This window comes from Anomaloglossus baeobatrachus, unplaced genomic scaffold (genome assembly GCF_048569485.1).
Source record: "Anomaloglossus baeobatrachus isolate aAnoBae1 unplaced genomic scaffold, aAnoBae1.hap1 Scaffold_3153, whole genome shotgun sequence".
NCBI classification, from domain to species: Eukaryota; Metazoa; Chordata; class Amphibia; order Anura; family Aromobatidae; genus Anomaloglossus; species Anomaloglossus baeobatrachus.
Window position 1 is genome coordinate 77,143 of NW_027442557.1, and position 24,048 is coordinate 101,190.

Below are 24,048 nucleotides of genomic sequence, written 5' to 3' on the forward strand. Positions count from 1 at the left end.
CTGTCATCCCCCTACCACCCGGGAAAAAAAGAGATTGCCCCCTCCTTCCACTAGCCCACCCTCCCACCCAAAGAACAACTTCTTCTGCGCAGCTTGTTTTCTAGGCAGCAGCGCTATTGTGATGTCATCGGGGGGCATTGTGACAAGCCGCCAGTGTTCCGTCTCTTCATGTTGTGCACAGTTCAAACGGAAAATACATCAACAGGCAGACTACAGAAAAGCTTACTATCAAAGGTTAGAGGGGGGCTTTCTCAGAGGGCTTTTTACAGTTTTTCTATTCCCAATTAGCCGTTTAAGTGTACTTATTGAAAGTAGTAATTCTTTCATAGGCCGCCCTTTCTTAGTATTTGACGTTCCTTATATTGCGGTATGAGGCTTCGCAGTAGGTTGCAAACATTCATCACCCATGACTTTCCCCAATTGAGCTCAGAAGCTCAATGTCTATCATGACCTCTCTTTTAGAATGTCCAAGAGCAAGCAAACTATTCCTCCAGGAGAGGGCGCCAACAGACTACTAAAGAGATCATCATTACTCAAAGAAAACCCCAAAAACCAATGCATGATAGGAATAAACAGGTAACTTTCTTTGGAGTGGAAGCGGAGAGATCGCACCAGATGCCAATTCTAGATGTTATCACACCTGTGGTCACTGCAGCAGCAGGTGAATCCACTTTGTCCAAAAGGGATCTATTCCATTCAATTGCAAATGATCTAGATAAGACAGAGAACTGCAGCACGGGGACATAGCCGAGTTGGTCAGGTTGAGTGGTGATGAGTTTGCTATTTGGATGAATAAAGAAAGTCAAAAGTGTGAAAGATAAAAAACAAAAGGAGGAAGTGTGAAAAGTGAATGGGCCAAATTGAGGTGCATATGAAGACGTATGCTTTCTTCCAATTCATTAAATCGGGCTAATATGAATCAGGTGAATTGAGTTCTGCTTTTGGAAACTGGGTTAAGAAGGGGTGCACCGTTCCTGGAGGTACTGCAATACCAGGTCAATGCGTGGAGTGGACAGAGCAAGCTCTTTTTCCATCTCCCTGTTCTAAAAATCCATTTAATATATGGTCCCCAGATAGGGGACGTATCAGATATTAAACTGATAAGAACAGATACTACACTTGATCTTAGCCAAAAGGCCGAGAAGCGATAACCAGAATTGGTTTGGGCCTCGAGTGGCACCCTGGCCTATGCCGGACACATCTTAGGGAGAGAGAGCGAGAGGGAGACAAACCCACGCCTACACAAGACATTTTGTCACCCAAGCCAACCCTTGAAAAGGCTGCTTTGCAGAGCCAAAACAAGAAGAATGGTGCGTTTTGCAGCCGCCGCCCACTGCAATGAATCTGAATAACTCCTCCTTTAGGGCGCAAGCAACTCCCCTCCCCCTTGCAGTCTTTCCAATTCACGATACAAAAAGACGGACAGGACAGGTTGCCTGACTTTCCGTCACTGCCACCCTTTGCCATCCTTACCCGTAGAAAGCCCTTTCATCATCCCCAAACCCTAATCTTTTCCCTTTCCTTCCCAGCCCCCAAACCCTGCCCTCTGTACCTTTCTCACCACCCGCTTCCCTTCTCCTGTCATCCCCCTACCACCCGGGAAAAAAAGAGATTGCCCCCTCCTTCCACTAGCCCACCCTCCCACCCAAAGAACAACTTCTTCTGCGCAGCTTGTTTTCTAGGCAGCAGCGCTATTGTGATGTCATCGGGGGGCATTGTGACAAGCCGCCAGTGTTCCGTCTCTTCATGTTGTGCACAGTTCAAACGGAAAATACATCAACAGGCAGACTACAGAAAAGCTTACTATCAAAGGTTAGAGGGGGGCTTTCTCAGAGGGCTTTTTACAGTTTTTCTATTCCCAATTAGCCGTTTAAGTGTACTTATTGAAAGTAGTAATTCTTTCATAGGCCGCCCTTTCTTAGTATTTGACGTTCCTTATATTGCGGTATGAGGCTTCGCAGTAGGTTGCAAACATTCATCACCCATGACTTTCCCCAATTGAGCTCAGAAGCTCAATGTCTATCATGACCTCTCTTTTAGAATGTCCAAGAGCAAGCAAACTATTCCTCCAGGAGAGGGCGCCAACAGACTACTAAAGAGATCATCATTACTCAAAGAAAACCCCAAAAACCAATGCATGATAGGAATAAACAGGTAACTTTCTTTGGAGTGGAAGCGGAGAGATCGCACCAGATGCCAATTCTAGATGTTATCACACCTGTGGTCACTGCAGCAGCAGGTGAATCCACTTTGTCCAAAAGGGATCTATTCCATTCAATTGCAAATGATCTAGATAAGACAGAGAACTGCAGCACGGGGACATAGCCGAGTTGGTCAGGTTGAGTGGTGATGAGTTTGCTATTTGGATGAATAAAGAAAGTCAAAAGTGTGAAAGATAAAAAACAAAAGGAGGAAGTGTGAAAAGTGAATGGGCCAAATTGAGGTGCATATGAAGACGTATGCTTTCTTCCAATTCATTAAATCGGGCTAATATGAATCAGGTGAATTGAGTTCTGCTTTTGGAAACTGGGTTAAGAAGGGGTGCACCGTTCCTGGAGGTACTGCAATACCAGGTCAATGCGTGGAGTGGACAGAGCAAGCTCTTTTTCCATCTCCCTGTTCTAAAAATCCATTTAATATATGGTCCCCAGATAGGGGACGTATCAGATATTAAACTGATAAGAACAGATACTACACTTGATCTTAGCCAAAAGGCCGAGAAGCGATAACCAGAATTGGTTTGGGCCTCGAGTGGCACCCTGGCCTATGCCGGACACATCTTAGGGAGAGAGAGCGAGAGGGAGACAAACCCACGCCTACACAAGACATTTTGTCACCCAAGCCAACCCTTGAAAAGGCTGCTTTGCAGAGCCAAAACAAGAAGAATGGTGCGTTTTGCAGCCGCCGCCCACTGCAATGAATCTGAATAACTCCTCCTTTAGGGCGCAAGCAACTCCCCTCCCCCTTGCAGTCTTTCCAATTCACGATACAAAAAGACGGACAGGACAGGTTGCCTGACTTTCCGTCACTGCCACCCTTTGCCATCCTTACCCGTAGAAAGCCCTTTCATCATCCCCAAACCCTAATCTTTTCCCTTTCCTTCCCAGCCCCCAAACCCTGCCCTCTGTACCTTTCTCACCACCCGCTTCCCTTCTCCTGTCATCCCCCTACCACCCGGGAAAAAAAGAGATTGCCCCCTCCTTCCACTAGCCCACCCTCCCACCCAAAGAACAACTTCTTCTGCGCAGCTTGTTTTCTAGGCAGCAGCGCTATTGTGATGTCATCGGGGGGCATTGTGACAAGCCGCCAGTGTTCCGTCTCTTCATGTTGTGCACAGTTCAAACGGAAAATACATCAACAGGCAGACTACAGAAAAGCTTACTATCAAAGGTTAGAGGGGGGCTTTCTCAGAGGGCTTTTTACAGTTTTTCTATTCCCAATTAGCCGTTTAAGTGTACTTATTGAAAGTAGTAATTCTTTCATAGGCCGCCCTTTCTTAGTATTTGACGTTCCTTATATTGCGGTATGAGGCTTCGCAGTAGGTTGCAAACATTCATCACCCATGACTTTCCCCAATTGAGCTCAGAAGCTCAATGTCTATCATGACCTCTCTTTTAGAATGTCCAAGAGCAAGCAAACTATTCCTCCAGGAGAGGGCGCCAACAGACTACTAAAGAGATCATCATTACTCAAAGAAAACCCCAAAAACCAATGCATGATAGGAATAAACAGGTAACTTTCTTTGGAGTGGAAGCGGAGAGATCGCACCAGATGCCAATTCTAGATGTTATCACACCTGTGGTCACTGCAGCAGCAGGTGAATCCACTTTGTCCAAAAGGGATCTATTCCATTCAATTGCAAATGATCTAGATAAGACAGAGAACTGCAGCACGGGGACATAGCCGAGTTGGTCAGGTTGAGTGGTGATGAGTTTGCTATTTGGATGAATAAAGAAAGTCAAAAGTGTGAAAGATAAAAAACAAAAGGAGGAAGTGTGAAAAGTGAATGGGCCAAATTGAGGTGCATATGAAGACGTATGCTTTCTTCCAATTCATTAAATCGGGCTAATATGAATCAGGTGAATTGAGTTCTGATATGAATCAGGTGAATTGAGTTCTGCTTTTGGAAACTGGGTTAAGAAGGGGTGCACCGTTCCTGGAGGTACTGCAATACCAGGTCAATGCGTGGAGTGGACAGAGCAAGCTCTTTTTCCATCTCCCTGTTCTAAAAATCCATTTAATATATGGTCCCCAGATAGGGGACGTATCAGATATTAAACTGATAAGAACAGATACTACACTTGATCTTAGCCAAAAGGCCGAGAAGCGATAACCAGAATTGGTTTGGGCCTCGAGTGGCACCCTGGCCTATGCCGGACACATCTTAGGGAGAGAGAGCGAGAGGGAGACAAACCCACGCCTACACAAGACATTTTGTCACCCAAGCCAACCCTTGAAAAGGCTGCTTTGCAGAGCCAAAACAAGAAGAATGGTGCGTTTTGCAGCCGCCGCCCACTGCAATGAATCTGAATAACTCCTCCTTTAGGGCGCAAGCAACTCCCCTCCCCCTTGCAGTCTTTCCAATTCACGATACAAAAAGACGGACAGGACAGGTTGCCTGACTTTCCGTCACTGCCACCCTTTGCCATCCTTACCCGTAGAAAGCCCTTTCATCATCCCCAAACCCTAATCTTTTCCCTTTCCTTCCCAGCCCCCAAACCCTGCCCTCTGTACCTTTCTCACCACCCGCTTCCCTTCTCCTGTCATCCCCCTACCACCCGGGAAAAAAAGAGATTGCCCCCTCCTTCCACTAGCCCACCCTCCCACCCAAAGAACAACTTCTTCTGCGCAGCTTGTTTTCTAGGCAGCAGCGCTATTGTGATGTCATCGGGGGGCATTGTGACAAGCCGCCAGTGTTCCGTCTCTTCATGTTGTGCACAGTTCAAACGGAAAATACATCAACAGGCAGACTACAGAAAAGCTTACTATCAAAGGTTAGAGGGGGGCTTTCTCAGAGGGCTTTTTACAGTTTTTCTATTCCCAATTAGCCGTTTAAGTGTACTTATTGAAAGTAGTAATTCTTTCATAGGCCGCCCTTTCTTAGTATTTGACGTTCCTTATATTGCGGTATGAGGCTTCGCTGTAGGTTGCAAACATTCATCACCCATGACTTTCCCCAATTGAGCTCAGAAGCTCAATGTCTATCATGACCTCTCTTTTAGAATGTCCAAGAGCAAGCAAACTATTCCTCCAGGAGAGGGCGCCAACAGACTACTAAAGAGATCATCATTACTCAAAAGAAAACCCCAAAAACCAATGCATGATAGGAATAAACAGGTAACTTTCTTTGGAGTGGAAGCGGAGAGATCGCACCAGATGCCAATTCTAGATGTTATCACACCTGTGGTCACTGCAGCAGCAGGTGAATCCACTTTGTCCAAAAGGGATCTATTCCATTCAATTGCAAATGATCTAGATAAGACAGAGAACTGCAGCACAGGGGACATAGCCGAGTTGGTCAGGTTGAGTGGTGATGAGTTTGCTATGGATGAATAAAGAAAGTCAAAAGTGTGAAAGATAAAAAACAAAAGGAGGAAGTGTGAAAAGTGAATGGGCCAAATTGAGGTGCATATGAAGACGTATGCTTTCTTCCAATTCATTAAATCGGGCTAATATGAATCAGGTGAATTGAGTTCTGCTTTTGAAACTGGGTTAAGAAGGGTGCACCGTTCCTGGAGGTACTGCAATACCAGGTCAATGCGTGGAGTGGACAGAGCAAGCTCTTTTTCCATCTCCCTGTTCTAAAAATCCATTTAATATATGGTCCCCAGATAGGGGACGTATCAGATATTAAACTGATAAGAACAGATACTACACTTGATCTTAGCCAAAAGGCCGAGAAGCGATAACCAGAATTGGTCTTGGGCCTCGAGTGGCACCCCTGGCCTATGCCGGACACATCATAGGGAGAGAGAGCGAGAGGGAGACAAACCCACGCTACACAAGACATTTTGTCACCCAAGCCAACCCTTGAAAAGGCTGCTTTGCAGAGCCAAAACAAGGAAGAATGGTGCGTTTTGCAGCCGCCGCCCACTGCAATGAATCTGAATAACTCCTCCTTTAGGGCGCAAGCAACTCCCCTCCCCCTTGCAGTCTTTCAATTCACGATACAAAAAGACGGACAAGGACAGGTTGCCTGACTTTCCGTCACTGCCACCCTTTGCCATCCTTACCCGTAGAAAGCCCTTTCATCATCCCCAAACCCTAATCTTTTCCCTTTCCTTCCCAGCCCCAAACCCTGCCCTCTGTACCTTTCTCACCACCCGCTTCCCTTCTCCTGTCATCCCCCTACCACCCGGGAAAAAAAGAGATTGCCCCCTCTTCCACTAGCCCACCCTCCCACCCAAAGAACAACTTCTTCTGCGCAGCTTGTTTTCTAGGCAGCAGCGCTATTGTGATGTCATCGGGGGGCATTGTGACAAGCCGCCAGTGTTCCGTCTCTTCATGTTTGTGCACAGTTCAAACGGAAAATACATCAACAGGCAGACTACAGAAAAGCTTACTATCAAAGGTTAGAGGGGGGCTTTCTCAGAGGGCTTTTTACAGTTTTTCTATCCCAATTAGCCGTTTAAGTGTACTTATTGAAAGTAGTAATTCTTTCAATAGGCCGCCCTTTCTTAGTATTTGACGTTCCTTATATTGCGGTATGAGGCTTCGCAGTAGGTTGCAAACATTCATCACCCATGACTTTCCCAATTGAGCTCAGAAGCTCAATGTCTATCATGACCTCTCTTTTAGAATGTCCAAGAGCAAGCAAACTTATTCCTCCAGGAGAGGGCGCCAACAGACTACTAAAGAACGATCATCATTACTCAAAGAAAACCCCAAAAACCAATGCATGATAGGAATAAACAGGTAACTTTCTTTGGAGTGGAAGCGGAGAGATCGCACCAGATGCCAATTCTAGATTTTATCACACCTGTGGTCACTGCAGCAGCAGGTGAATCCATTTGTCCAAAAGGGATCTATTCCATTCAATTGCAAATGATCTAGATAAGACAGAGAACTGCAGCACGGGGACATAGCCGAGTTGGTCAGGTTGAGTGGTGATGAGTTTGCTATTTGGATGAATAAAGAAAGTCAAAAGTGTGAAAGATAAAAAACAAAAGGAGGAAGTGTGAAAAGTGAATGGGCCAAATTGAGGTGCATATGAAGACGTATGCTTTCTTCCAATTCATTAAATCGGGCTAATATGAATCAGGTGAATTGAGTTCTGCTTTTGGAAACTGGGTAAGAAGGGTGCACCGTTCCTGGAGGTACTGCAATACCAGGTCAATGCGTGGAGTGGACAGAGCAAGCTCTTTTTCCATCTCCCTGTTCTAAAAATCCATTTAATATATGGTCCCCAGATAGGGGACGTATCAGATATTAAACTGATAAGAACAGATACTACACTTGATCTTAGCCAAAAGGCCGAGAAGCGATAACCAGAATTGGTTTGGGCCTCCGAGTGGCACCCTGGCCTATGCCGGACACATCTTAGGGAGAGAGAGCGAGAGGGAGACAAACCCACGCCTACACAAGACATTTTGTCACCCAAGCCAACCCTTGAAAAGGCTGCTTTGCAGAGCCAAAACAAGAAGAATGGTGCGTTTTGCAGCCGCCGCCCACTGCAATGAATCTGAATAACTCCTCCTTAGGGCGCAAGCAACTCCCCTCCCCCTTGCAGTCTTTCCAATTCACGATACAAAAAGACGGACAGGACAGGTTGCCTGACTTTCCGTCACTTGCCACCCTTTGCCATCCTTACCCGTAGAAAGCCCTTTCATCATCCCCAAACCCTAATCTTTTCCTTTCCCTTCCCAGCCCCCAAACCCTGCCCTCTGTACCTTTCTCACCACCCGCTTCCCTTCTCCTGTCATCCCCTACCACCCGGGAAAAAAAGAGATTGCCCCTCCTTCCACTAGCCCACCCTCCCACCCAAAGAACAACTTCTTCTGCGCAGCTTGTTTTCTAGGCAGCAGCGCTATTGTGATGTCATCGGGGGGCATTGTGACAAGCCGCCAGTGTTCCGTCTCTTCATGTTTTGCACAGTTCAAACGGAAAATACATCAACAGGCAGACTACAGAAAGCTTACTATCAAGGTTAGAGGGGGCTTTCCTCAGAGGCTTTTTACAGTTTTTCTATTCCCAATTAGCCGTTTAAGTGTACTTATTGAAAGTAGTAATTCTTTCATAGGCCGCCCTTTCTTAGTATTTGACGTTCCTTATATTGCGGTATGAGGCTTCGCAGTAGGTTGCAAACATTCATCACCCATGACTTTCCCCAATTGAGCTCAGAAGCTCAATGTCTATCATGACCTCTCTTTAGAATGTCCAAGAGCAAGCAAACTATTCCTCCAGGAGAGGGCGCCAACAGACTACTAAAGAGATCATCATTACTCAAAGAAAACCCCAAAAACCAATGCATGATAGGATAAACAGGTAACTTTCTTTGGAGTGGAAGCGGAGAGATCGCACCAGATGCAATTCTAGATGTTATCACACCTGTGGTCACTGCAGCAGCAGGTGAATCCACTTTGTCAAAAGGGATCTATTCCATTCAATTGCAAATGATCTAGATAAGACAGAGAACTGCAGCACGGGGACATAGCCGAGTTGGTCAGGTTGAGTGGTGATGAGTTTGCTATTTGGATGAATAAAGAAGTCAAAAGTGTGAAAGATAAAAAACAAAAGGAGGAAGTGTGAAAAGTGAATGGGCCAAATTGAGGTGCATATGAAGACGTATGCTTTCTTCCAATTCATTAAATCGGGCTAATATGAATCAGGTGAATTGAGTTCTGCTTTTGGAAACTGGGTTAAGAAGGGGTGCACCGTTCCTGGAGGTACTGCAATACCAGGTCAATGCGTGGAGTGGACAGAGCAAGCTCTTTTTCCATCTCCCTGTTCTAAAAATCCATTTAATATATGGTCCCCAGATAGGGGACGTATCAGATATTAAACTGATAAGAACAGATACTACACTTGATCTTAGCCAAAAGCCGAGAAGCGATAACCAGAATTGGTTTGGGCCTCGAGTGGCACCCTGGCCTATGCCGGACACATCTTAGGGAGAGAGAGCGAGAGGGAGACAAACCCACGCCTACACAAGACATTTTGTCACCCAAGCCAACCCTTGAAAAGGCTGCTTTGCAGAGCCAAAACAAGAAGAATGGTGCGTTTTGCAGCCGCCGCCCACTGCAATGAATCTGAATAACTCCTCCTTTAGGGCGCAAGCAACTCCCTCCCCCTTGCAGTCTTTCCAATTCACGATACAAAAAGACGGACAGGACAGGTTGCCTGACTTTCCGTCACTGCCACCCTTTGCCATCCTTACCCGTAGAAAGCCCTTTCATCATCCCCAAACCCTAATCTTTTCCCTTTCCTTCCCAGCCCCCAAACCCTGCCCTCTGTACCTTTCTCACCACCCGCTTCCCTTCTCCTGTCATCCCCCTACCACCCGGGAAAAAAAGAGATTGGCCCCCTCCTTCCACTAGCCCACCCTCCCACCCAAAGAACAACTTCTTCTGCGCAGCTTGTTTTCTAGGCAGCAGCGCTATTGTGATGTCATCGGGGGCATTGTGACAAGCCGCCAGTGTTCCGTCTCTTCATGTTGTGCACAGTTCAAACGGAAAATACATCAACAGGCAGACTACAGAAAGCTTACTATCAAAGGTTAGAGGGGGGCTTTCTCAGAGGGCTTTTACAGTTTTTCTATTTCCCAATTAGCCGTTTAAGTGTACTTATTGAAAGTAGTAATTCTTTCATAGGCCGCCCTTTCTTAGTATTTGACGTTCCTTATATTGCGGTATGAGGCTTCGCAGTAGGTTGCAAACATTCATCACCCATGACTTTCCCCAATTGAGCTCAGAAGCTCAATGTCTATCATGACCTCTCTTTTAGAATGTCCAAGAGCAAGCAAACTATTCCTCCAGGAGAGGGCGCCAACAGACTACTAAAGAGATCATCATTACTCAAAGAAAACCCAAAAACCAATGCATGATAGGAATAAACAGGTAACTTTCTTTGGAGTGGAAGCGGAGAGATCGCACCAGATGCCAATTCTAGATGTTATCACACCTGTGGTCACTGCAGCAGCAGGTGAATCCACTTTGTCCAAAAGGGATCTATTCCATTCAATTGCAAATGATCTAGATAAGACAGAGAACTGCAGCACGGGGACATAGCCGAGTTGGTCAGGTGAGTGGTGATGAGTTTGCTATTTGGATGAATAAAGAAAGTCAAAAGTGTGAAAGATAAAAAACAAAAGGAGGAAGTGTGAAAGTGAATGGGCCAAATTGAGGTGCATATGAAGACGTATGCTTTCTTCCAATTCATTAAATCGGGCTAATATGAATCAGGTGAATTGAGTTCTGCTTTTGGAAACTGGGTTAAGAAGGGGTGCACCGTTCCTGGAGGTACTGCAATACCAGGTCAATGCGTGGAGTGGACAGAGCAAGCTCTTTTTCCATCTCCCTGTTCTAAAAATCCATTTAATATATGGTCCCCAGATAGGGGACGTATCAGATATTAAACTGATAAGAACAGATACTACACTTGATCTTAGCCAAAAGGCCGAGAAGCGATAACCAGAATTGGTTTGGGCCTCGAGTGGCACCCTGGCCTATGCCGGACACATCTTAGGGAGAGAGAGCGAGAGGAGACAAACCCACGCCTACACAAGACATTTTGTCACCCAAGCCAACCCTTGAAAAGGCTGCTTTGCAGAGCCAAAAACAAGAAGAATGGTGCGTTTTGCAGCCGCCGCCCACTGCAATGAATCTGAATAACTCCTCCTTTAGGGCGCAAGCAACTCCCCTCCCCCTTGCAGTCTTTCCAATTCACGATACAAAAAGACGGACAGGACAGGTTGCCTGACTTTCCGTCACTGCCACCCTTTGCCATCCTTACCCGTAGAAAGCCCTTTCATCATCCCCAAACCCTAATCTTTTCCCTTTCCTTCCCAGCCCCCAAACCCTGCCCTCTGTACCTTTCTCACCACCCGCTTCCCTTCTCTCCTGTCATCCCCCTACCACCCGGAAAAAAAGAGATTGCCCCCTCCTTCACTAGCCCACCCTCCCACCCAAAGAACAACTTCTTCTGCGCAGCTTGTTTTCTAGGCAGCAGCGCTATTGTGATGTCATCGGGGGGCATTGTGACAAGCCGCCAGTGTTCCGTCTCTTCATGTTGTGCACAGTTCAAACGGAAAATACATCAACAGGCAGACTACAGAAAAGCTTACTATCAAAGGTTAGAGGGGGGCTTTCTCAGAGGGCTTTTTACAGTTTTTCTATTCCCAATTAGCCGTTTAAGTGTACTTATTGAAAGTAGTAATTCTTTCATAGGCCGCCCTTTCTTAGTATTTGACGTTCCTTATATTGCGGTATGAGGCTTCGCAGTAGGTTGCAAACATTCATCACCCATGACTTTCCCCAATTGAGCTCAGAAGCTCAATGTCTATCATGACCTCTCTTTTAGAATGTCCAAGAGCAAGCAAACTATTCCTCCAGGAGAGGGCGCCAACAGACTACTAAAGAGATCATCATTACTCAAAGAAAACCCCAAAAACCAATGCATGATAGGAATAAACAGGTAACTTTCTTTGGAGTGGAAGCGGAGAGATCGCACCAGATGCCAATTCTAGATGTTATCACACCTGTGGTCACTGCAGCAGCAGGTGAATCCACTTTGTCCAAAAGGGATCTATTCCATTCAATTGCAAATGATCTAGATAAGACAGAGAACTGCAGCACGGGGACATAGCCGAGTTGGTCAGGTTGAGTGGTGATGAGTTTGCTATTTGGATGAATAAAGAAAGTCAAAAGTGTGAAAGATAAAAAACAAAAGGAGGAAGTGTGAAAAGTGAATGGGCCAAATTGAGGTGCATATGAAGACGTATGCTTTCTTCCAATTCATTAAATCGGGCTAATATGAATCAGGTGAATTGAGTTCTGCTTTTGGAAACTGGGTTAAGAAGGGGTGCACCGTTCCTGGAGGTACTGCAATACCAGGTCAATGCGTGGAGTGGACAGAGCAAGCTCTTTTTCCATCTCCCTGTTCTAAAAATCCATTTAATATATGGTCCCCAGATAGGGGACGTATCAGATATTAAACTGATAAGAACAGATACTACACTTGATCTTAGCCAAAAGGCCGAGAAGCGATAACCAGAATTGGTTTGGGCCTCGAGTGGCACCCTGGCCTATGCCGGACACATCTTAGGGAGAGAGAGCGAGAGGGAGACAAACCCACGCCTACACAAGACATTTTGTCACCCAAGCCAACCCTTGAAAAGGCTGCTTTGCAGAGCCAAAACAAGAAGAATGGTGCGTTTTGCAGCCGCCGCCCACTGCAATGAATCTGAATAACTCCTCCTTTAGGGCGCAAGCAACTCCCCTCCCCCTTGCAGTCTTTCCAATTCACGATACAAAAAGACGGACAGGACAGGTTGCCTGACTTTCCGTCACTGCCACCCTTTGCCATCCTTACCCGTAGAAAGCCCTTTCATCATCCCCAAACCCTAATCTTTTCCCTTTCCTTCCCAGCCCCCAAACCCTGCCCTCTGTACCTTTCTCACCACCCGCTTCCCTTCTCCTGTCATCCCCCTACCACCCGGGAAAAAAAGAGATTGCCCCCTCCTTCCACTAGCCCACCCTCCCACCCAAAGAACAACATTCTTCTGCGCAGCTTGTTTTCTAGGCAGCAGCGCTATTGTGATGTCATCGGGGGGCATTGTGACAAGCCGCCAGTGTTCCGTCTCTTCATGTTGTGCACAGTTCAAACGGAAAATACATCAACAGGCAGACTACAGAAAAGCTTACTATCAAAGGTTAGAGGGGGGCTTTCTCAGAGGGCTTTTTACAGTTTTTCTATTCCCAATTAGCCGTTTAAGTGTACTTATTGAAAGTAGTAATTCTTTCATAGGCCGCCCTTTCTTAGTATTTGACGTTCCTTATATTGCGGTATGAGGCTTCGCAGTAGGTTGCAAACATTCATCACCCATGACTTTCCCCAATTGAGCTCAGAAGCTCAATGTCTATCATGACCTCTCTTTTAGAATGTCCAAGAGCAAGCAAACTATTCCTCCAGGAGAGGGCGCCAACAGACTACTAAAGAGATCATCATTACTCAAAGAAAACCCCAAAAACCAATGCATGATAGGAATAAACAGGTAACTTTCTTTGGAGTGGAAGCGGAGAGATCGCACCAGATGCCAATTCTAGATGTTATCACACCTGTGGTCACTGCAGCAGCAGGTGAATCCACTTTGTCCAAAAGGGATCTATTCCATTCAATTGCAAATGATCTAGATAAGACAGAGAACTGCAGCACGGGGACATAGCCGAGTTGGTCAGGTTGAGTGGTGATGAGTTTGCTATTTGGATGAATAAAGAAAGTCAAAAGTGTGAAAGATAAAAAACAAAAGGAGGAAGTGTGAAAAGTGAATGGGCCAAATTGAGGTGCATATGAAGACGTATGCTTTCTTCCAATTCATTAAATCGGGCTAATATGAATCAGGTGAATTGAGTTCTGCTTTTGGAAACTGGGTTAAGAAGGGGTGCACCGTTCCTGGAGGTACTGCAATACCAGGTCAATGCGTGGAGTGGACAGAGCAAGCTCTTTTTCCATCTCCCTGTTCTAAAAATCCATTTAATATATGGTCCCCAGATAGGGGACGTATCAGATATTAAACTGATAAGAACAGATACTACACTTGATCTTAGCCAAAAGGCCGAGAAGCGATAACCAGAATTGGTTTGGGCCTCGAGTGGCACCCTGGCCTATGCCGGACACATCTTAGGGAGAGAGAGCGAGAGGGAGACAAACCCACGCCTACACAAGACATTTTGTCACCCAAGCCAACCCTTGAAAAGGCTGCTTTGCAGAGCCAAAACAAGAAGAATGGTGCGTTTTGCAGCCGCCGCCCACTGCAATGAATCTGAATAACTCCTCCTTTAGGGCGCAAGCAACTCCCCTCCCCCTTGCAGTCTTTCCAATTCACGATACAAAAAGACGGACAGGACAGGTTGCCTGACTTTCCGTCACTGCCACCCTTTGCCATCCTTACCCGTAGAAAGCCCTTTCATCATCCCCAAACCCTAATCTTTTCCCTTTCCTTCCCAGCCCCCAAACCCTGCCCTCTGTACCTTTCTCACCACCCGCTTCCCTTCTCCTGTCATCCCCCTACCACCCGGGAAAAAAAGAGATTGCCCCCTCCTTCCACTAGCCCACCCTCCCACCCAAAGAACAACTTCTTCTGCGCAGCTTGTTTTCTAGGCAGCAGCGCTATTGTGATGTCATCGGGGGGCATTGTGACAAGCCGCCAGTGTTCCGTCTCTTCATGTTGTGCACAGTTCAAACGGAAAATACATCAACAGGCAGACTACAGAAAAGCTTACTATCAAAGGTTAGAGGGGGGCTTTCTCAGAGGGCTTTTTACAGTTTTTCTATTCCCAATTAGCCGTTTAAGTGTACTTATTGAAAGTAGTAATTCTTTCATAGGCCGCCCTTTCTTAGTATTTGACGTTCCTTATATTGCGGTATGAGGCTTCGCAGTAGGTTGCAAACATTCATCACCCATGACTTTCCCCAATTGAGCTCAGAAGCTCAATGTCTATCATGACCTCTCTTTTAGAATGTCCAAGAGCAAGCAAACTATTCCTCCAGGAGAGGGCGCCAACAGACTACTAAAGAGATCATCATTACTCAAAGAAAACCCCAAAAACCAATGCATGATAGGAATAAACAGGTAACTTTCTTTGGAGTGGAAGCGGAGAGATCGCACCAGATGCCAATTCTAGATGTTATCACACCTGTGGTCACTGCAGCAGCAGGTGAATCCACTTTGTCCAAAAGGGATCTATTCCATTCAATTGCAAATGATCTAGATAAGACAGAGAACTGCAGCACGGGGACATAGCCGAGTTGGTCAGGTTGAGTGGTGATGAGTTTGCTATTTGGATGAATAAAGAAAGTCAAAAGTGTGAAAGATAAAAAACAAAAGGAGGAAGTGTGAAAAGTGAATGGGCCAAATTGAGGTGCATATGAAGACGTATGCTTTCTTCCAATTCATTAAATCGGGCTAATATGAATCAGGTGAATTGAGTTCTGCTTTTGGAAACTGGGTTAAGAAGGGGTGCACCGTTCCTGGAGGTACTGCAATACCAGGTCAATGCGTGGAGTGGACAGAGCAAGCTCTTTTTCCATCTCCCTGTTCTAAAAATCCATTTAATATATGGTCCCCAGATAGGGGACGTATCAGATATTAAACTGATAAGAACAGATACTACACTTGATCTTAGCCAAAAGGCCGAGAAGCGATAACCAGAATTGGTTTGGGCCTCGAGTGGCACCCTGGCCTATGCCGGACACATCTTAGGGAGAGAGAGCGAGAGGGAGACAAACCCACGCCTACACAAGACATTTTGTCACCCAAGCCAACCCTTGAAAAGGCTGCTTTGCAGAGCCAAAACAAGAAGAATGGTGCGTTTTGCAGCCGCCGCCCACTGCAATGAATCTGAATAACTCCTCCTTTAGGGCGCAAGCAACTCCCCTCCCCCTTGCAGTCTTTCCAATTCACGATACAAAAAGACGGACAGGACAGGTTGCCTGACTTTCCGTCACTGCCACCCTTTGCCATCCTTACCCGTAGAAAGCCCTTTCATCATCCCCGCCCTTTCATCATCCCCAAACCCTAATCTTTTCCCTTTCCTTCCCAGCCCCCAAACCCTGCCCTCTGTACCTTTCTCACCACCCGCTTCCCTTCTCCTGTCATCCCCCTACCACCCGGGAAAAAAAGAGATTGCCCCCTCCTTCCACTAGCCCACCCTCCCACCCAAAGAACAACTTCTTCTGCGCAGCTTGTTTTCTAGGCAGCAGCGCTATTGTGATGTCATCGGGGGGCATTGTGACAAGCCGCCAGTGTTCCGTCTCTTCATGTTGTGCACAGTTCAAACGGAAAATACATCAACAGGCAGACTACAGAAAAGCTTACTATCAAAGGTTAGAGGGGGGCTTTCTCAGAGGGCTTTTTACAGTTTTTCTATTCCCAATTAGCCGTTTAAGTGTACTTATTGAAAGTAGTAATTCTTTCATAGGCCGCCCTTTCTTAGTATTTGACGTTCCTTATATTGCGGTATGAGGCTTCGCAGTAGGTTGCAAACATTCATCACCCATGACTTTCCCCAATTGAGCTCAGAAGCTCAATGTCTATCATGACCTCTCTTTTAGAATGTCCAAGAGCAAGCAAACTATTCCTCCAGGAGAGGGCGCCAACAGACTACTAAAGAGATCATCATTACTCAAAGAAAACCCCAAAAACCAATGCATGATAGGAATAAACAGGTAACTTTCTTTGGAGTGGAAGCGGAGAGATCGCACCAGATGCCAATTCTAGATGTTATCACACCTGTGGTCACTGCAGCAGCAGGTGAATCCACTTTGTCCAAAAGGGATCTATTCCATTCAATTGCAAATGATCTAGATAAGACAGAGAACTGCAGCACGGGGACATAGCCGAGTTGGTCAGGTTGAGTGGTGATGAGTTTGCTATTTGGATGAATAAAGAAAGTCAAAAGTGTGAAAGATAAAAAACAAAAGGAGGAAGTGTGAAAAGTGAATGGGCCAAATTGAGGTGCATATGAAGACGTATGCTTTCTTCCAATTCATTAAATCGGGCTAATATGAATCAGGTGAATTGAGTTCTGCTTTTGGAAACTGGGTTAAGAAGGGGTGCACCGTTCCTGGAGGTACTGCAATACCAGGTCAATGCGTGGAGTGGACAGAGCAAGCTCTTTTTCCATCTCCCTGTTCTAAAAATCCATTTAATATATGGTCCCCAGATAGGGGACGTATCAGATATTAAACTGATAAGAACAGATACTACACTTGATCTTAGCCAAAAGGCCGAGAAGCGATAACCAGAATTGGTTTGGGCCTCGAGTGGCACCCTGGCCTATGCCGGACACATCTTAGGGAGAGAGAGCGAGAGGGAGACAAACCCACGCCTACACAAGACATTTTGTCACCCAAGCCAACCCTTGAAAAGGCTGCTTTGCAGAGCCAAAACAAGAAGAATGGTGCGTTTTGCAGCCGCCGCCCACTGCAATGAATCTGAATAACTCCTCCTTTAGGGCGCAAGCAACTCCCCTCCCCCTTGCAGTCTTTCCAATTCACGATACAAAAAGACGGACAGGACAGGTTGCCTGACTTTCCGTCACTGCCACCCTTTGCCATCCTTACCCGTAGAAAGCCCTTTCATCATCCCCAAACCCTAATCTTTTCCCTTTCCTTCCCAGCCCCCAAACCCTGCCCTCTGTACCTTTCTCACCACCCGCTTCCCTTCTCCTGTCATCCCCCTACCACCCGGGAAAAAAAGAGATTGCCCCCTCCTTCCACTAGCCCACCCTCCCACCCAAAGAACAACTTCTTCTGCGCAGCTTGTTTTCTAGGCAGCAGCGCTATTGTGATGTCATCGGGGGGCATTGTGACAAGCCGCCAGTGTTCCGTCTCTTCATGTTGTGCACAGTTCAAACGGAAAATACATCAACAGGCAGACTACAGAAAAGCTTACTATCAAAGGTTAGAGGGGGGCTTTCTCAGAGGGCTTTTTACAGTTTTTCTATTCCCAATTAGCCGTTTAAGTGTACTTATTGAAAGTAGTAATTCTTTCATAGGCCGCCCTTTCTTAGTATTTGACGTTCCTTATATTGCGGTATGAGGCTTCGCAGTAGGTTGCAAACATTCATCACCCATGACTTTCCCCAATTGAGCTCAGAAGCTCAATGTCTATCATGACCTCTCTTTTAGAATGTCCAAGAGCAAGCAAACTATTCCTCCAGGAGAGGGCGCCAACAGACTACTAAAGAGATCATCATTACTCAAAGAAAACCCCAAAAACCAATGCATGATAGGAATAAACAGGTAACTTTCTTTGGAGTGGAAGCGGAGAGATCGCACCAGATGCCAATTCTAGATGTTATCACACCTGTGGTCACTGCAGCAGCAGGTGAATCCACTTTGTCCAAAAGGGATCTATTCCATTCAATTGCAAATGATCTAGATAAGACAGAGAACTGCAGCACGGGGACATAGCCGAGTTGGTCAGGTTGAGTGGTGATGAGTTTGCTATTTGGATGAATAAAGAAAGTCAAAAGTGTGAAAGATAAAAAACAAAAGGAGGAAGTGTGAAAAGTGAATGGGCCAAATTGAGGTGCATATGAAGACGTATGCTTTCTTCCAATTCATTAAATCGGGCTAATATGAATCAGGTGAATTGAGTTCTGCTTTTGGAAACTGGGTTAAGAAGGGGTGCACCGTTCCTGGAGGTACTGCAATACCAGGTCAATGCGTGGAGTGGACAGAGCAAGCTCTTTTTCCATCTCCCTGTTCTAAAAATCCATTTAATATATGGTCCCCAGATAGGGGACGTATCAGATATTAAACTGATAAGAACAGATACTACACTTGATCTTAGCCAAAAGGCCGAGAAGCGATAACCAGAATTGGTTTGGGCCTCGAGTGGCACCCTGGCCTATGCCGGACACATCTTAGGGAGAGAGAGCGAGAGGGAGACAAACCCACGCCTACACAAGACATTTTGTCACCCAAGCCAACCCTTGAAAAGGCTGCTTTGCAGAGCCAAAACAAGAAGAATGGTGCGTTTTGCAGCCGCCGCCCACTGCAATGAATCTGAATAACTCCTCCTTTAGGGCGCAAGCAACTCCCCTCCCCCTTGCAGTCTTTCCAATTCACGATACAAAAAGACGGACAGGACAGGTTGCCTGACTTTCCGTCACTGCCACCCTTTGCCATCCTTACCCGTAGAAAGCCCTTTCATCATCCCCAAACCCTAATCTTTTCCCTTTCCTTCCCAGCCCCCAAACCCTGCCCTCTGTACCTTTCTCACCACCCGCTTCCCTTCTCCTGTCATCCCCCTACCACCCGGGAAAAAAAGAGATTGCCCCCTCCTTCCACTAGCCCACCCTCCCACCCAAAGAACAACTTCTTCTGCGCAGCTTGTTTCTCTAGGCAGCAGCGCTATTGTGATGTCATCGGGGGGCATTGTGACAAGCCGCCAGTGTTCCGTCTCTTCATGTTGTGCACAGTTCAAACGGAAAATACATCAACAGGCAGACTACAGAAAAGCTTACTATCAAAGGTTAGAGGGGGGCTTTCTCAGAGGGCTTTTTACAGTTTTTCTATTCCCAATTAGCCGTTTAAGTGTACTTATTGAAAGTAGTAATTCTTTCATAGGCCGCCCTTTCTTAGTATTTGACGTTCCTTATATTGCGGTATGAGGCTTCGCAGTAGGTTGCAAACATTCATCACCCATGACTTTCCCCAATTGAGCTCAGAAGCTCAATGTCTATCATGACCTCTCTTTTAGAATGTCCAAGAGCAAGCAAACTATTCCTCCAGGAGAGGGCGCCAACAGACTACTAAAGAGATCATCATTACTCAAAGAAAACCCCAAAAACCAATGCATGATAGGAATAAACAGGTAACTTTCTTTGGAGTGGAAGCGGAGAGATCGCACCAGATGCCAATTCTAGATGTTATCACACCTGTGGTCACTGCAGCAGCAGGTGAATCCACTTTGTCCAAAAGGGATCTATTCCATTCAATTGCAAATGATCTAGATAAGACAGAGAACTGCAGCACGGGGACATAGCCGAGTTGGTCAGGTTGAGTGGTGATGAGTTTGCTATTTGGATGAATAAAGAAAGTCAAAAGTGTGAAAGATAAAAAACAAAAGGAGGAAGTGTGAAAAGTGAATGGGCCAAATTGAGGTGCATATGAAGACGTATGCTTTCTTCCAATTCATTAAATCGGGCTAATATGAATCAGGTGAATTGAGTTCTGCTTTTGGAAACTGGGTTAAGAAGGGGTGCACCGTTCCTGGAGGTACTGCAATACCAGGTCAATGCGTGGAGTGGACAGAGCAAGCTCTTTTTCCATCTCCCTGTTCTAAAAATCCATTTAATATATGGTCCCCAGATAGGGGACGTATCAGATATTAAACTGATAAGAACAGATACTACACTTGATCTTAGCCAAAAGGCCGAGAAGCGATAACCAGAATTGGTTTGGGCCTCGAGTGGCACCCTGGCCTATGCCGGACACATCTTAGGGAGAGAGAGCGAGAGGGAGACAAACCCACGCCTACACAAGACATTTTGTCACCCAAGCCAACCCTTGAAAAGGCTGCTTTGCAGAGCCAAAACAAGAAGAATGGTGCGTTTTGCAGCCGCCGCCCACTGCAATGAATCTGAATAACTCCTCCTTTAGGGCGCAAGCAACTCCCCTCCCCCTTGCAGTCTTTCCAATTCACGATACAAAAAGACGGACAGGACAGGTTGCCTGACTTTCCGTCACTGCCACCCTTTGCCATCCTTACCCGTAGAAAGCCCTTTCATCATCCCCAAACCCTAATCTTTTCCCTTTCCTTCCCAGCCCCCAAACCCTGCCCTCTGTACCTTTCTCACCACCCGCTTCCCTTCTCCTGTCATCCCCCTACCACCCGGGAAAAAAAGAGATTGCCCCCTCCTTCCACTAGCCCACCCTCCCACCCAAAGAACAACTTCTTCTGCGCAGCTTGTTTTCTAGGCAGCAGCGCTATTGTGATGTCATCGGGGGGCATTGTGACAAGCCGCCAGTGTTCCGTCTCTTCATGTTGTGCACAGTTCAAACGGAAAATACATCAACAGGCAGACTACAGAAAAGCTTACTATCAAAGGTTAGAGGGGGGCTTTCTCAGAGGGCTTTTTACAGTTTTTCTATTCCCAATTAGCCGTTTAAGTGTACTTATTGAAAGTAGTAATTCTTTCATAGGCCGCCCTTTCTTAGTATTTGACGTTCCTTATATTGCGGTATGAGGCTTCGCAGTAGGTTGCAAACATTCATCACCCATGACTTTCCCCAATTGAGCTCAGAAGCTCAATGTCTATCATGACCTCTCTTTTAGAATGTCCAAGAGCAAGCAAACTATTCCTCCAGGAGAGGGCGCCAACAGACTACTAAAGAGATCATCATTACTCAAAGAAAACCCCAAAAACCAATGCATGATAGGAATAAACAGGTAACTTTCTTTGGAGTGGAAGCGGAGAGATCGCACCAGATGCCAATTCTAGATGTTATCACACCTGTGGTCACTGCAGCAGCAGGTGAATCCACTTTGTCCAAAAGGGATCTATTCCATTCAATTGCAAATGATCTAGATAAGACAGAGAACTGCAGCACGGGGACATAGCCGAGTTGGTCAGGTTGAGTGGTGATGAGTTTGCTATTTGGATGAATAAAGAAAGTCAAAAGTGTGAAAGATAAAAAACAAAAGGAGGAAGTGTGAAAAGTGAATGGGCCAAATTGAGGTGCATATGAAGACGTATGCTTTCTTCCAATTCATTAAATCGGGCTAATATGAATCAGGTGAATTGAGTTCTGCTTTTGGAAACTGGGTTAAGAAGGGGTGCACCGTTCCTGGAGGTACTGCAATACCAGGTCAATGCGTGGAGTGGACAGAGCAAGCTCTTTTTCCATCTCCCTGTTCTAAAAATCCATTTAATATATGGTCCCCAGATAGGGGACGTATCAGATATTAAACTGATAAGAACAGATACTACACTTGATCTTAGCCAAAAGGCCGAGAAGCGATAACCAGAATTGGTTTGGGCCTCGAGTGGCACCCTGGCCTATGCCGGACACATCTTAGGGAGAGAGAGCGAGAGGGAGACAAACCCACGCCTACACAAGACATTTTGTCACCCAAGCCAACCCTTGAAAAGGCTGCTTTGCAGAGCCAAAACAAGAAGAATGGTGCGTTTTGCAGCCGCCGCCCACTGCAATGAATCTGAATAACTCCTCCTTTAGGGCGCAAGCAACTCCCCTCCCCCTTGCAGTCTTTCCAATTCACGATACAAAAAGACGGACAGGACAGGTTGCCTGACTTTCCGTCACTGCCACCCTTTGCCATCCTTACCCGTAGAAAGCCCTTTCATCATCCCCAAACCCTAATCTTTTCCCTTTCCTTCCCAGCCCCCAAACCCTGCCCTCTGTACCTTTCTCACCACCCGCTTCCCTTCTCCTGTCATCCCCCTACCACCCGGGAAAAAAAGAGATTGCCCCCTCCTTCCACTAGCCCACCCTCCCACCCAAAGAACAACTTCTTCTGCGCAGCTTGTTTTCTAGGCAGCAGCGCTATTGTGATGTCATCGGGGGGCATTGTGACAAGCCGCCAGTGTTCCGTCTCTTCATGTTGTGCACAGTTCAAACGGAAAATACATCAACAGGCAGACTACAGAAAAGCTTACTATCAAAGGTTAGAGGGGGGCTTTCTCAGAGGGCTTTTTACAGTTTTTCTATTCCCAATTAGCCGTTTAAGTGTACTTATTGAAAGTAGTAATTCTTTCATAGGCCGCCCTTTCTTAGTATTTGACGTTCCTTATATTGCGGTATGAGGCTTCGCAGTAGGTTGCAAACATTCATCACCCATGACTTTCCCCAATTGAGCTCAGAAGCTCAATGTCTATCATGACCTCTCTTTTAGAATGTCCAAGAGCAAGCAAACTATTCCTCCAGGAGAGGGCGCCAACAGACTACTAAAGAGATCATCATTACTCAAAGAAAACCCCAAAAACCAATGCATGATAGGAATAAACAGGTAACTTTCTTTGGAGTGGAAGCGGAGAGATCGCACCAGATGCCAATTCTAGATGTTATCACACCTGTGGTCACTGCAGCAGCAGGTGAATCCACTTTGTCCAAAAGGGATCTATTCCATTCAATTGCAAATGATCTAGATAAGACAGAGAACTGCAGCACGGGGACATAGCCGAGTTGGTCAGGTTGAGTGGTGATGAGTTTGCTATTTGGATGAATAAAGAAAGTCAAAAGTGTGAAAGATAAAAAACAAAAGGAGGAAGTGTGAAAAGTGAATGGGCCAAATTGAGGTGCATATGAAGACGTATGCTTTCTTCCAATTCATTAAATCGGGCTAATATGAATCAGGTGAATTGAGTTCTGCTTTTGGAAACTGGGTTAAGAAGGGGTGCACCGTTCCTGGAGGTACTGCAATACCAGGTCAATGCGTGGAGTGGACAGAGCAAGCTCTTTTTCCATCTCCCTGTTCTAAAAATCCATTTAATATATGGTCCCCAGATAGGGGACGTATCAGATATTAAACTGATAAGAACAGATACTACACTTGATCTTAGCCAAAAGGCCGAGAAGCGATAACCAGAATTGGTTTGGGCCTCGAGTGGCACCCTGGCCTATGCCGGACACATCTTAGGGAGAGAGAGCGAGAGGGAGACAAACCCACGCCTACACAAGACATTTTGTCACCCAAGCCAACCCTTGAAAAGGCTGCTTTGCAGAGCCAAAACAAGAAGAATGGTGCGTTTTGCAGCCGCCGCCCACTGCAATGAATCTGAATAACTCCTCCTTTAGGGCGCAAGCAACTCCCCTCCCCCTTGCAGTCTTTCCAATTCACGATACAAAAAGACGGACAGGACAGGTTGCCTGACTTTCCGTCACTGCCACCCTTTGCCATCCTTACCCGTAGAAAGCCCTTTCATCATCCCCAAACCCTAATCTTTTCCCTTTCCTTCCCAGCCCCCAAACCCTGCCCTCTGTACCTTTCTCACCACCCGCTTCCCTTCTCCTGTCATCCCCCTACCACCCGGGAAAAAAAGAGATTGCCCCCTCCTTCCACTAGCCCACCCTCCCACCCAAAGAACAACTTCTTCTGCGCAGCTTGTTTTCTAGGCAGCAGCGCTATTGTGATGTCATCGGGGGGCATTGTGACAAGCCGCCAGTGTTCCGTCTCTTCATGTTGTGCACAGTTCAAACGGAAAATACATCAACAGGCAGACTACAGAAAAGCTTACTATCAAAGGTTAGAGGGGGGCTTTCTCAGAGGGCTTTTTACAGTTTTTCTATTCCCAATTAGCCGTTTAAGTGTACTTATTGAAAGTAGTAATTCTTTCATAGGCCGCCCTTTCTTAGTATTTG

General features: G+C 46.2%; 15 non-coding genes across 15 annotated transcripts; all 15 read right to left on the reverse strand.

Moving 5' to 3' along the window:
- Positions 1-958: 958 nt before the first annotated feature.
- Positions 959-1,149, reverse strand: LOC142269260 (U2 spliceosomal RNA). The gene has a single exon (XR_012734783.1). It is a non-coding gene; the product is annotated as a U2 spliceosomal RNA (small nuclear RNA).
- A 1,387-nt stretch (positions 1,150-2,536) lies between these two features.
- LOC142269261 (U2 spliceosomal RNA) lies at positions 2,537-2,727 on the reverse strand. Its single transcript, XR_012734784.1, has one exon. It is a non-coding gene; the product is annotated as a U2 spliceosomal RNA (small nuclear RNA).
- Positions 2,728-4,140: 1,413 nt separating this feature from the next.
- On the reverse strand, positions 4,141-4,331 carry LOC142269262 (U2 spliceosomal RNA). Its single transcript, XR_012734785.1, has one exon. It is a non-coding gene; the product is annotated as a U2 spliceosomal RNA (small nuclear RNA).
- A 1,385-nt stretch (positions 4,332-5,716) lies between these two features.
- LOC142269203 (U2 spliceosomal RNA) lies at positions 5,717-5,907 on the reverse strand. The gene has a single exon (XR_012734735.1). It is a non-coding gene; the product is annotated as a U2 spliceosomal RNA (small nuclear RNA).
- A 1,387-nt stretch (positions 5,908-7,294) lies between these two features.
- LOC142269204 (U2 spliceosomal RNA) lies at positions 7,295-7,485 on the reverse strand. Its single transcript, XR_012734736.1, has one exon. It is a non-coding gene; the product is annotated as a U2 spliceosomal RNA (small nuclear RNA).
- A 1,378-nt stretch (positions 7,486-8,863) lies between these two features.
- LOC142269210 (U2 spliceosomal RNA) lies at positions 8,864-9,053 on the reverse strand. The gene has a single exon (XR_012734741.1). It is a non-coding gene; the product is annotated as a U2 spliceosomal RNA (small nuclear RNA).
- Positions 9,054-10,435: 1,382 nt separating this feature from the next.
- Positions 10,436-10,626, reverse strand: LOC142269264 (U2 spliceosomal RNA). The gene has a single exon (XR_012734786.1). It is a non-coding gene; the product is annotated as a U2 spliceosomal RNA (small nuclear RNA).
- A 1,387-nt stretch (positions 10,627-12,013) lies between these two features.
- On the reverse strand, positions 12,014-12,204 carry LOC142269265 (U2 spliceosomal RNA). Its single transcript, XR_012734787.1, has one exon. It is a non-coding gene; the product is annotated as a U2 spliceosomal RNA (small nuclear RNA).
- Positions 12,205-13,592: 1,388 nt separating this feature from the next.
- On the reverse strand, positions 13,593-13,783 carry LOC142269267 (U2 spliceosomal RNA). Its single transcript, XR_012734789.1, has one exon. It is a non-coding gene; the product is annotated as a U2 spliceosomal RNA (small nuclear RNA).
- Positions 13,784-15,170: 1,387 nt separating this feature from the next.
- On the reverse strand, positions 15,171-15,361 carry LOC142269268 (U2 spliceosomal RNA). The gene has a single exon (XR_012734790.1). It is a non-coding gene; the product is annotated as a U2 spliceosomal RNA (small nuclear RNA).
- A 1,404-nt stretch (positions 15,362-16,765) lies between these two features.
- On the reverse strand, positions 16,766-16,956 carry LOC142269269 (U2 spliceosomal RNA). Its single transcript, XR_012734791.1, has one exon. It is a non-coding gene; the product is annotated as a U2 spliceosomal RNA (small nuclear RNA).
- Positions 16,957-18,343: 1,387 nt separating this feature from the next.
- On the reverse strand, positions 18,344-18,534 carry LOC142269270 (U2 spliceosomal RNA). Its single transcript, XR_012734792.1, has one exon. It is a non-coding gene; the product is annotated as a U2 spliceosomal RNA (small nuclear RNA).
- Positions 18,535-19,922: 1,388 nt separating this feature from the next.
- On the reverse strand, positions 19,923-20,113 carry LOC142269271 (U2 spliceosomal RNA). The gene has a single exon (XR_012734793.1). It is a non-coding gene; the product is annotated as a U2 spliceosomal RNA (small nuclear RNA).
- Positions 20,114-21,500: 1,387 nt separating this feature from the next.
- Positions 21,501-21,691, reverse strand: LOC142269201 (U2 spliceosomal RNA). The gene has a single exon (XR_012734733.1). It is a non-coding gene; the product is annotated as a U2 spliceosomal RNA (small nuclear RNA).
- Positions 21,692-23,078: 1,387 nt separating this feature from the next.
- Positions 23,079-23,269, reverse strand: LOC142269202 (U2 spliceosomal RNA). The gene has a single exon (XR_012734734.1). It is a non-coding gene; the product is annotated as a U2 spliceosomal RNA (small nuclear RNA).
- Between the last annotated feature and the right edge of the window lie 779 nt (positions 23,270-24,048).